General features: G+C 42.8%; 1 protein-coding gene across 1 annotated transcript in view; it reads left to right on the top strand.

The window, feature by feature from the left end:
* Positions 1 to 1008: 1008 nt before the first annotated feature.
* Positions 1009 to 12128, top strand: part of LOC141079413 (transient receptor potential cation channel subfamily V member 1-like) — a 182384-nt gene continuing 171264 nt past the window's right edge. Inside the window, exon 1 of the mRNA XM_073565334.1 lies at positions 1009 to 1088. The gene's annotated coding sequence lies outside the window, so the exon portion shown is untranslated. The remainder of the gene's footprint in view (positions 1089 to 12128) is intronic.

Below are 12128 nucleotides of genomic sequence, written 5' to 3'. Positions count from 1 at the left end.
AGAGAGGAATGGAGAGTAAAGCTGGACAAGAGAGTGTTAGCAGGTTCTAGAAGCGTCAGATGCATCTGGGCTGAACAGATGATGTCAGGTCATGTTTCCCCACAGCATGAGGACACAGCACGAGATTCGTCTGAACGCTGGGACAGTCTTGGGCTTGAGGTCCGGAAGGGGTTATGAGAGTCATACCCTTGTCCATACTGTGAGGAAGATGTCAACCAGGTCACAGAGAAAGGAAAAGTTGCAGTTCCTCTGGGAAACTGTTATGCCAGGAGGAGAGTCGCTAGGGCCGGCTAGTACAGTTGGGCTAGGGACAAGTTGGGCAGAAAGGAGACGAAGACAGAAAGACCAGGAAACAAAGGAAACCACTAAAAATGGGACTATGTCTTATTCTGTATGCTGCAGCCATGTATCACCGAATTGCACCGTAAAACTGAATCTGTTAACCCGGACCTAAGGTCTCCTGTCTTGTCTGAAACTACAGCCGGACCCAATCCCATGGACGAGGAGGTAGAATGTACTCCAGAAGGAACAGTGAGTAAAGAACCAACTCCACGGCATCACACATTAATGACAGAATCCTGTTTAGAAGATGGGTTTCAGGGAAAACAGAACTCAGTTCCGGCCCTGCAGCCTCCTTCATTATTGAAGGAGGGGGGGCCCTTTGGAACTTTGTGATGAGACTCAGCGCTTACATGTTAAGCCTCTGGCTGCAGGTTATTCAGAAATCAGTTGCTGCTGGGACAAGTTCTGTTTAGCGTCTTTTTGTTGTTGATGTTGCTTTTAGTGTGCTCGCTATATTTTTGTAGACTTGTACTTTCTAGTCAATGTTATAATGATGTAACATTGATAAACATAGAATATAGCATTGGTAATGTTTGCAACGGCCGTGTAAAGACATGCTTACACCGTTTATGTTTTCCTGATAAGTGATAACTGAACTGTGAGGTCATATTGACCATATAAAGGAAGGTACTGGTGATGAGAAGTCTTCTCTATTAGCCAGAGAGAAGAACTGCTCATCATCTAGTAGCCCTTTACCAACTTGTACCAAATTTGCATTGGATTCAGAGCTTCCTCCAGTGATAAAGGTAATCTCTGCTTTAATTATCTCTCGCAAAGTGCTATACTTCCCTCTGTAGATAGTCAGTGGCACACAGAGACCCAGTAGGGTCACGAAGCCATTCACCACTATGGGAACCATCTTATGATTCTGTACAATTCGGAGGTTGTATGGATTATATGGAACCATAATATGGTGGTGCACATGGGCCTTATTTGCACTGTGTGCACGGCATAATTAAGGTGTTTTTTTCCAGGAAAAATGTAAGGAAAAGTATAATAGAAGCATGTCATCATTTCTGTATTTATCACCCACTCCTGGTTTGGCTTGCAAATACCGACGTAAAATACTGACCAAATACTCAACGTGTGAACGTGGTCTTAGGACTGGCCATCAATATCAGTAGTAGGGCTCATACTCACTTGCAAGAGACTCGCACGATTCTAGTGCGAGTCTCTTGCATGAGAACCTGGCTCTGCCGCCGGCACTCAGACCGGAGCGTGCGGCTACATGTATTTCTATGCAGCTGCACGCTCCAGTCCCAGTGCCGGCGGCAGTGCCAGGTTTTCATGCAAGAGACTCGCACTAGAATCGTGCGAGTCTCTCATAAGTGAGTATGAGCCCGTAGTCTTACTATTGATATAAGTGTATTGCTGATCAGCAGGTTCCTGGGTCCTAGAGCTTCTATAATAATTATATTCTTTTGTCTACCTACTTGATATCTACGTATTAGTGAAATTCCAGGGTATTGAAGGGTTATTCGCCATTGAATTGGACAACACTGCATTATCCTGCACCACAGCTACTAAAGAAGGTGCAGGATGCAGAGAGTTGCTCCCATCCAATCTTCTATTCACATAATAGGCCATTAATATTTTTCCTTTATTAATGTCACCATACAATACATTGTTTCCTGTAGTCCTTTCCTTTTACAAAGGTGCTGCCCAAATTCTCTGTAATCTTGGCATTGGTAACGGTGATAATTGGTAATGGCAGGAACTTTGGATATTATAGAAAGTGTTTTTGGAAATTCTTTTCTATCAATAGTGTTCTTGCCTTGTCAAGGACAGAACTGGGAGGAAAACACTGGTATCTTTGTTACTGTCTGTGTTGCAGTGCATTTTCTCTCCCACTCTCTGGCGCTGCTGTAAGGGACGTATTATTCGTCTTCATAGACGATCACTCCAAGAGTTTAATGGTCTCCTATTCTTTAATGAAACAGGAAGCAGATTAAGATAATCCGTATTGTCTGCAAATTGCTCTATTAGAAACTAGTGAAGTCATGGAGCGATTCTCACATTTTCCCACTGAAAAATTAATTGTAAATGTTTCTAAGTTCATAAAGGAAATCTTTAATGAGGTGTACAGTTTTTGTCGAGATGGAACCTGGAAACACATGTAACAGAAAGCAGAGTGGTCAGGAGTGAACAAGCGTCCCTGGTGGGCTCTCGGGGGTACTCCTCAGCATGTAGATGCTGGATGGCTGCTATTCTGATAAACAATTGAAGTGTCACAGCAGCAAATACACTCATGATGCCAGTGGACTGTACTGCATGTTTTTACGAGTGTCTGTTGAGTTTTTCATATTGCAGATTTTCTACACAATTTCTGAACCTATTAGGTAAAATAGGTCTCTTCTGTATATGTCCTCCGTTTCCCTGCGTACCTATTTTTAACATTGGGTATGCAGGGACATGCGTTGTATGCGGTTGCGTCTGCATGCGGCGATTTGACGTGTGCGGTGACCGCACAAAAATGCTAAATTTTGCGTTTCCGTGCGGTCACCGCACACGTCAAATTGCTGCATGCGGATGCATCCGCATACAACGCATGTCCCTGCATACCCAATGTTAAAGATAGGTATGCAGGGAAATGCAGGACGCATACAGAAGTGGGCGGAGCGTAGGCAGAGCTTCATGGAGGAAGAAAGGAGGAAGTAGGCAGCCATCGGCTGCCCTCCTAAACGCAACTCTGAACCTAGCCTTATAGTGGTGAAAACAGGTGACAGGTTCCCTTTAAAGAAAAAACAACAGCAAAAATTTTTGTTATTTCGCTATGTAGCCACTATTACATCCTGTGTTTAGTTCAAAAAATGTCTCTCAATTACCAACCTCAGAGCTTGATGATCACCTGAAAGGTGACATCAACCCCCCAACTATTACCCCATATGCCACCGCTACAGGGCAGTGGGAAGAGAAAGGCTATGTGCCAGAATTGGCGCATCTTGGAGATGCGCCTTTTCTGGGGTCGGCTGAGAGCTGATGTTTTAAGCCCGGAGGGGCACTATTCATGGTCCCTTCTTTGGCTATTAACAGGCTCGGACTGTCCCACAGTGGAACCTGAGAATCCTCTGGTAGACCCCTCTGAAGGAGTGCTAATGAGTAGTGCTATTACACTTAATTTACAATTTGCAGAAAAAGGTATACTCTAATCATTCATTAAACAAGCTAGCCAAATTAATATTACATAGATGCAAAATTAAATGTACGCTAGGGTCAGGTTATTCTTGCATGTAACTGAACAGTGGGCCCCAAGAATTAATGTTAATGGTGGGCCTTTGCCAAACCAGTCTGACACTGGCTATTAACATCAGCTGTCTGCCTAGCCATTGCTGGCTATTAATTGTAGGGGGACCCCACCTCATTTTTTTCCGTGAAATAATCTTTTATTAATTAAATACATGTCCAGAATTTTGCACACACAATGTACTAATTGTATTTGTCTCTGAAATCTATATATCTACCTACTCTATATGGATTTACTGTATGTAATCCATCTCGCCTATCCTGTCGGCTCCTGCAGTGATTTTACAGAAGCCGGCAAAAGAAATTACCGGCTATTCTTCTATATCTCTTTCTGCAATTTAAATATACAGCCCCCATCTGTGGACGTCGGGCACTCAGTCCATCCTCATGGAGTCGGTTTCTAACCGTTTGTGCAGACACATGCACATTTGTAGCCTGCTGGAGGTCATTTTGCAGGGCTCTGGCAGTGCTCCTGTTCCTCCTTGCACAAAGGCGGATGTAGCGGTCCTGCTGCTGGGTTGTTGCCCTCCTACGGCCCCCTCCACATCTCCTGGTGTACTGGCCTGTCTCCTGGTAGTGCCTCCAGCCTCTGGACACTACGCTGACAGACGCAGCAAACCTTCTTGCCACAGCTCGCATTGATGTGCCATCCTGGATGAGCTGCACTACCTGAGCCACTTGTATGGGTTGTAGAGTCCGTCTCATGCTACCACATGTGCAAAAGCACAACCAACATTCAAAAGTGACCAAAACATCAGCCAGAAACCATTGGTACTGAGATGTGTTCTGTGGTCCCCACCTGCAGAACCACTCCTTTATTGAGGGTGTCTTGATATTTGGTAATAATTTCCATATGTTGTCTATTCCATTTGCACAACAGCACGTGAAATGGATTGTCAATCAGTGTTGCTTCCCAAGTGGACAGTTTGATTTCACAGTAGTTTGGTTTACTTGGAGTTATATTCTGCTGTTTAAGTGTTCCCTTTATTTTTTTGAGCAGTGTATATATATATATGTGTGTTTGTGTGTGTGTCACCGACATCTCTCTCTATGCAGCACAGGCAAAAAATGAGAGACCACGTTCAAATGTTCAATTTGTCTGATTTTTCTCTTTATAGGTATATGTTTGAGTAAAATGTAAATTGTCCTTTTAGTCTACAAACTTCTGACAACATGTCTCCCAATTTCCAAGCAATAAATTTTATATTTTTTTACTGACAAAGAAAAATGGTCAAAATTAAAAAACAAACCAAAACAGTGCTTTCAGACCTCAAATAATGCAAAGAAAACAAGTTCATAATAATTGAGAAACAATACTAATGTTTTAACTCAGGAAGAGATCTGAAATCAATATTTTGATGAATAATCATAATTTTTTAAAACAGCTTTCATACGTCTTGACATGTGCTTGCCACCAGTCTTTCACACTGCTGCTGGTGCAAAAATTTAAGCACTTCTTTCTTTGATGGCTTGTTACCAGGGGCGTAACTACCATGTTTGCAGCAGTCGCCACTGCGACCGGGTCCGGGGGGGTCAGGGGCCCGGCAGGCATATCTCCCAACCGTCCCGATTCTCCCCCGAACAGTAGTAGATGAGATGTAACCCATTGAATAATATTGGTCCGAGTGCAATCCGATATTTTATAAGATTGCACTCGTCCGTATTTCTTGCAAATGGGTATAAAATGAGAAAATGATGAGAACGCTTTCCATAGGACAACACCTGGTAGAGATTACGTTATTTGTCAGGTGTATAATAAACTGTTATCTCTATGGGTTATGCTTAGATCATAACACCTATAAATGCCTGTCATAAACCAGATGGTGGATGACTTCCAGACCTCTCTCCCTCAACTGCCTGCAATAAAAAAGTAATGTTGTTACTGTAAATTTGTAAGTGGTACAAATCTAGCACTGTATATATCAGTCTACCAGTATCTATGAGATGAAGAAATAGGTATAGCTCGGGACATTTTATCTAATAGAGAGTAGAAACAACTGTATTTTTTAAGATGGCTATGAGCCCTCTTGCCTGCAGAGTGCATAGGGTGCACATTTTGGTAATAAAAACTGATGTGTAAAAAAACATGGAAAGCTATTGTGTATGCAATGTTTGCCCAATAATTTGTGTCATTTTACGTTGCTCTTGGCACTTTCAAAATGGATGGGGTTTAGAGAAATGGGAAAAAGCCATGGACCGAATGACAAATTTACTAAAATTTTCTGCTGGAACTTGGTGCAAATTTATAATGCAAATGCATGTCTGGCCAAGGCCGGTGTAGATCTGATTTTCTGGTGTACGCACAACAATAGATATCTATGCACCTCTTAATAAATGGGTCATATTTTACTTCAGTGTGCTATTTATTAAGCCTGGCTCAAAATACACACGTCTTACTAAATTCCAGTTAATTTACAGTTTTTGTGGCAGTTTCACATGCCATTTTTAGAGTTAAATCTCTTTGCTGGTTTCTCTTCTGACTTTGGCGGCTGAAGTAAATATATAAAAATTGCAGATGAAAAAATGTGGAAAAATTCCGGCACAACCCTGGATCCTGTGATCACCAGTGGAAACGACACCCTCAGGAGGAGCCTAATTTATGTCTACAGATTCTCAGCGTGGTAAGCGCCTTCGTCCCTCTCCCTGCATCTCATCAAAAATTGCAACTTCCCCTCATGTCACTGACTCTAGGGTCGCCCTAGCTATGCCTGTTCCCCAGGGTACTTCTAATGGTGAAGATGCTTAGGCCATTTACTTTGATGTACTCCTGAATCAACCCTCATCTGTCCCCTCCCCCACTCAGGGTACTGGGGAGTAATAGTGTATGTATATAGACAAACAAGCGAGGACATGCAGGGATAAATGAATGTACCAATCATACAAAATATGCAACCACAGACAACAGAGGGAAACATCAAAGATATAAGGAAGGTAAACTAAATAGGAGAGTATGGGGTCTATGCACACAGCCAAAACACCAAGCAACAGTCACAGAACAACTCTCGAACACTGTATCCTCCACTCCTCACCAGGTAGTACAAGACTTACAGTGGGTATGGAAAGTATTCAGACTCCTTTAAATTTTTTACTCTTTGTTTTATTGCAGCCATTTGGTAAATTAGAAAACGTTCATTTTTTTTCTCATTAATATACACTCTGCACCCCATCTTGACTGAAAAAAAAACAGAAATGTAGAAATTTGTGCAAATTTATTAAAAAGAAAAACTGTAATATCACATGGTCATAAGTATTCAGACTCTTTGCTCAGTATTGAGTAGAAGCACCCTTTTGGGAGCTACAGAGACTCTTGCTAAACAGTTACCCCCTGCAGTGTTGGAAAAAAACCTGCACCATTTAATATGAGGGAAAAATGCTTCTATTCAGTGCAGGAGTGGGAGGACTCAGACGCTGAGGTCTTCTGGCTCTTCTATGTTGCGGCAAACCCATGACACTAAGGGATCATTCAGATGTTAGTGCAAATTGGTTGGAAATTGGACTGCAATGCACGGACTGGCTGCAGGTCTCCCGACTGGAGTATAATGGTTTCATATATGTGTATGGGGCTGTCATGCTTGGGTCAGGAGAGTCGTACTTGGACCGACCGATTCGCACAGATGCCTGAATGAGCCCTTAGTGTGATACTGTCCTCACACAAACTATTGTTACATTGCTTTTGAGTGCATGTCTAAAAAGCCATGAATTTCAAGAACATTTTTGTGATGTTTTTGATTTTGTAAATTTTTTTTTCAGTATTTTTCAAAAGTTTGCAGTACTGGGGTCCTGGGTTCAAAGGACAACATCTCCACGGAGTTTGAATATCCACCCCGTGTTTATGTGGGTTTGATTTGGATTCTCAGATTTCCTCCCACACTGTAAAATCATAACAATAGGCAATTTAAATATGGAGCCCCAATAGAGGCATTGATGATATTGTTTGCAAAGCGCTGTGGAATTAATGGAGTGATATAAGTGAATAAAATAATAGTAAGCCTATGGGAACACCCTTACACCCCAAAAGCACCATAACAAGGGCAAATTACATGTTGAAAAATCAGCGCTGAAACTCGACAGTGTTAGGTAATATTGAAAACCCAAATATGGTGTATGTCAGACCTGGGCAAAGTGCGGCCCGCGGGCCACATCCGGCCCTCTGGCTGTCTCAGTCCGGCCCGCTGACCGCGACAGCCGTGGAGCTGGAAGCCTGAGGTCCGCGGGTCGCACCGTGCCCTACAACCCACTGTCTCCCGTCCGCTGTCTCCTGCCCGCTGTCAGCATTGGTGGAGGAGGGGCCTCCGGCCACTTCCTTCACCAATCAGCGTGTGAAACAGCTGACGCGATGACGCTCCGGAGGCAGAGAGAAGATCAGAGCCAGGGAACGGGACGAGGTGAGTATGTGGTGTTTTTTATGTGTAGGAATATGGGGTGAATATGGGGTTGGACATGGGGATTCTATGGGGGTGAACATGGGGATTCTATGGGGCTGAAAATGGGGATTCTATGGGGGTGTCATGCAGCACATGGTTAGGCAATGGAGGTGACAGTACATAGGGATTCTATGGGGGTGAAAGTACATGGGGATTCTATGGGGGGTGAAAGTACATGGGGATTCTATGGGGGTGAAAGCACATGGGGATTCTATGGGGGGACAGCACATGGGGATTCTATGGGGGTGACAGCACACAGGGATTCTATGGGAGTGACAGCACACGGGGATTCTATGGGGTGACGTGCAGCACATGGGGATTCTATGGGGGTGACAGCACGTGGGGATTCTATGGGGGTGAGGTGCAGCACATGGGGATTCTATGGGGGTGACAGCATGTGGGGATTCTATGGGAGTGATGTACAGCACATGAGGATTCTATGGGGGTGATGTGCAGCACATGGGGATTCTATGGGGGTGAAGTGCAGCACATGGGGATTCTATGGGGGTGATGTGCAGCACATGAGGATTCTATGGGGGTTATGTGCAGCACATGGGGATTCTATAGGGGTAACATGTGGGCCTCATGCTATACATGGGGAGGCTGTGTGGGTCTCATGCTGTACATGGGAGGCTGTGTGGGGCTTATGCCATACATGGGGAGGCTGTGTGGGGCTCATGCTGCACATGTGGAGGCTGTGTGGGGCTCATGCCATACATGGGGAGGCTGTGTGGGGCTCATGCCGTATATAGGGAGGCTGCGTGGGGCTCATGCCGTATATGTACAGTTGTGGCCAAAAGTATTGACACCCCTGCAATTTTGTCAGATAATACTCAGTTTCTTCCTGAAAATTATTGCAAACACAAATTCTTTGTTATTATTATCTTCATTTAATTTGTCTTAAATGAAAAAACACAAAAAGAATTGTCCTAAAGCCAAATTGGATATAATTCCACACCAAACATAAAAAAGAGGCTGGACAAAAGTATTGGCACTGTTCGAAAAATCATGTGATGCTTCTCTAATTTGTGTAATTAACAGCACCTGTAACTTACCTGTGGCACCTAACAGGTGTTGGCAATAACTATATCACACTTGCAGCCAGTTGACATGGATTAAAGTTGACTCAACCTCTGTCCTGTGTCCTTGTGTGTACCACATTGAGCATGGAGAAAAGAAAGAAGACCAAAGAACTGTCTGAGGACTTGAGAAACCAAATTGTGAGGAAGCATGAGCAATCTCAAGGCTACAAGTCCATCTCCAAAGACCTGAATGTTCCTGTGTCTACCGTGCGCAGTGTCATCAAGAAGTTTAAAGCCCATGGCACTGTGGCTAACCTCCCTAGATGTGGACGGAAAAGAAAAATTGACAAGAGATTTCAAAGCAAGATTGTGCGGATGTTGGATAAAGAACCTCGACTAACATCCAAACAAGTTCAAGCTGCCCTGCAGTCCGAGGGTACAACAGTGTCAACCCGTACTATCCGTCGGCGTCTGAATGAAAAGGGACTGTATGGTAGGAGACCCAGGAAGACCCCACTTCTTACCCCGAGACATAAAAAAGCCAGGCTGGAGTTTGCCAAAACCTACCTGAAAAAGCCTAAAACATTTTGGAAGAATGTTCTCAGGTCAGATGAGACAAAAGTAGAGCTTTTTGGGCAAAGGCATCAACATAGAGTTTACAGGAGAAAAAAGAGGCATTCAAAGACAAAAACACGGTCCCTACAGTCAAACATGGCGGAGGTTCCCTGATGTTTTGGGGTTGCTTTGCTGCCTCTGGCACAGGACTGCTTGACCGTGTGCATGGCATTATGAAGTCTGAAGACTACCAACAAATTTTGCAGCATAATGTAGGGCCCAGTGTGAGAAAGCTGGGTCTCCCTCAGAGATCATGGGTCTTCCAGCAGGACAATGACCCAAAACACACTTCAAAAAGCACTAGAAAATGGTTTGAGAGAAAGCACTGGAGACTTCTAAGGTGACCAGCAATGAGTCCAGACCTGAATCCCATAGAACACCTGTTGAGAGATCTAAAATGGCAGTTTGGAGAAGGCACCCTTCTAATATCAGGGACCTGGAGCAGTTTGCCAAAGAAGAATGGTCTAAAATTCCAGCAGAGCATTGTAAGAAACTCATTGATGGTTACCGGAAGCGATTGGTCGCAGTTATTTTGGCTAAAGGTTGTGCAACCAAGTATTAGGCTGAGGGTGCCAATACTTTTGTCTGGCCCATTTTTGGAGTTTTGTGTGAAATGATCAATGTTTTGCTTTTTGCTTCATTCTCTTTTGTGTTTTTTCATTTAAGACAAATTAAATGAAGATAATAATACCAAAGAATTTGTGATTGCAATCATTTTCAGGAAGAAACTGAGTATTATCTGACAAAATTGCAGGGGTGTCAGTACTTTTGGCCACAACTGTAGTAGGCTGTGTGACGCTCATGCTGTATATAAGGGGCTGGGGGAGGGGTTTACAGATATATATAGAGGGGTGTCAGCATACTTAATTCTGCTCAATATTAAGTGACACAATTAATATTAATAAGTTAATATTGAGCAGAATTAATTTCAAGCTATTGGTTCAGCTTCCACAACAGTCATGGTCTCTCATGTGGCCCCTCGGGAAAATTAATTGCCCACCCCTGGTGTATGTGGACAGCTGGCATCAGCATTTTTAGTCTAAAAATGGCTATAAAAAAATCAATAGATATGCAAAAAAAAAAAGTTTAGCAGAAGACTGTGTGTATGGAATCCAGCCTGAAGGAGGTCCCAATTATAATAATAATGACTGTGTACTCTACTCAACTTTTTCACAATGTTGATGATGATGATGATGATGGTGATGATGATGATGAATTACAGAATAGAATATTTCATGAGAAGTTTTCACCAGTTCCCAGACTGTCATTTTTACTGTTCGTGAGAATATGCATTGATTTGCATTGCTGTCTGAGAAAAGAAAGGTGAATGTGAGAACTGGTATTTGTCATGATCTGCAAGGAAAGGAGAACAGAAGAGATTAACAAAAGGGAAGTGTTAATTACTGGAGACGAAGCATCACTAATGCCATAAAGTATCAGGTTCAAAGGTGTGTCCCTGTTATTACTAAGTACCTGTCTATTATCCCACAATGTGTCCTTATTCCTCCTACATAGACATTTTTCTTATTGCTGGATGTAATGGTGACAGATTGTCATTACTATATTTAATGGTTTGCATGGTATAACTAGAAATTAATTTACCATGATGGGAGTGTTAATATAAATTTCTTGTAGTTTTCCGGCATACTCTGTGCAACTTCTCTGACACAGGTAAAAGGAAAGAATATCTTCTTTTTTAAGCCGTAACCGGGTGCAGCTATAAACCATGGAAAAAGAATAGCCACACAGACAAATACTTTCTCTGTGTGATATCTGCAGGTGCTTCTCACAAAATTAGAATATCATCAAAAAGTTAATTTATTTCAGTTCTTCAATACAAAAAGTGAAACTCGTAAATTATATAGAGTTATTACAAACAGAGTGATCTATTTCAAGTTTTTATTTCTGTTAATGTTGATGGTTATGGCTTACAGCCAATGAAAACCCAAAAGTCATTATCTCAGTAAATTAGAATAATTAACAAAAAACACCTGCAAAGGCTTCCTAAGTGTTTAAAAAGGTCCCTTATTCTGTTAAGGTAAACTCGACAATCATGGTGAAGACTGCTGACTTGACAGATGTCCAGAAGGCAGTCACTGACACACTCCACAAGGAGGGTAAGCCACAGAAGGTCAATGATAAAGCAGCTGGCTGTTCACAGAGAACTGTATCCAAGCATATTAATGGAAGGTTGAGTGGAAGGAAAAAGTGTGGTAGAAAAGCTGCACAAGCAACCGGGATAACTGCAGCCTTGAAAGGATTGTTAAGAAAAGGTCATTCAAAACTTTGGGGGAGATTGACAAGGAGTGGACTGCTGCTGGAGTCATTGCTTCATGAACCACCACACACAGACGTATCCAGGACATGGTCTACAAGTGTCACATTCCTTGTGTCAAGCCACTCATGACCAATAGACAACACCAGAAGCGTCTTACCTGGGCCAAGCAGAAAAAGAACTGGACAGTTGCTCAGTGGTCCAAGG

The sequence above is a fragment of the Dendrobates tinctorius genome, unplaced genomic scaffold (assembly GCF_039654945.1).
Source record: "Dendrobates tinctorius isolate UK_male_01 unplaced genomic scaffold, ASM3965494v1 ptg000016l, whole genome shotgun sequence".
In the NCBI taxonomy this organism is placed as follows: Eukaryota; Metazoa; Chordata; class Amphibia; order Anura; family Dendrobatidae; genus Dendrobates; species Dendrobates tinctorius.
This window is presented reverse-complemented; position numbering and strand designations above follow the sequence as displayed.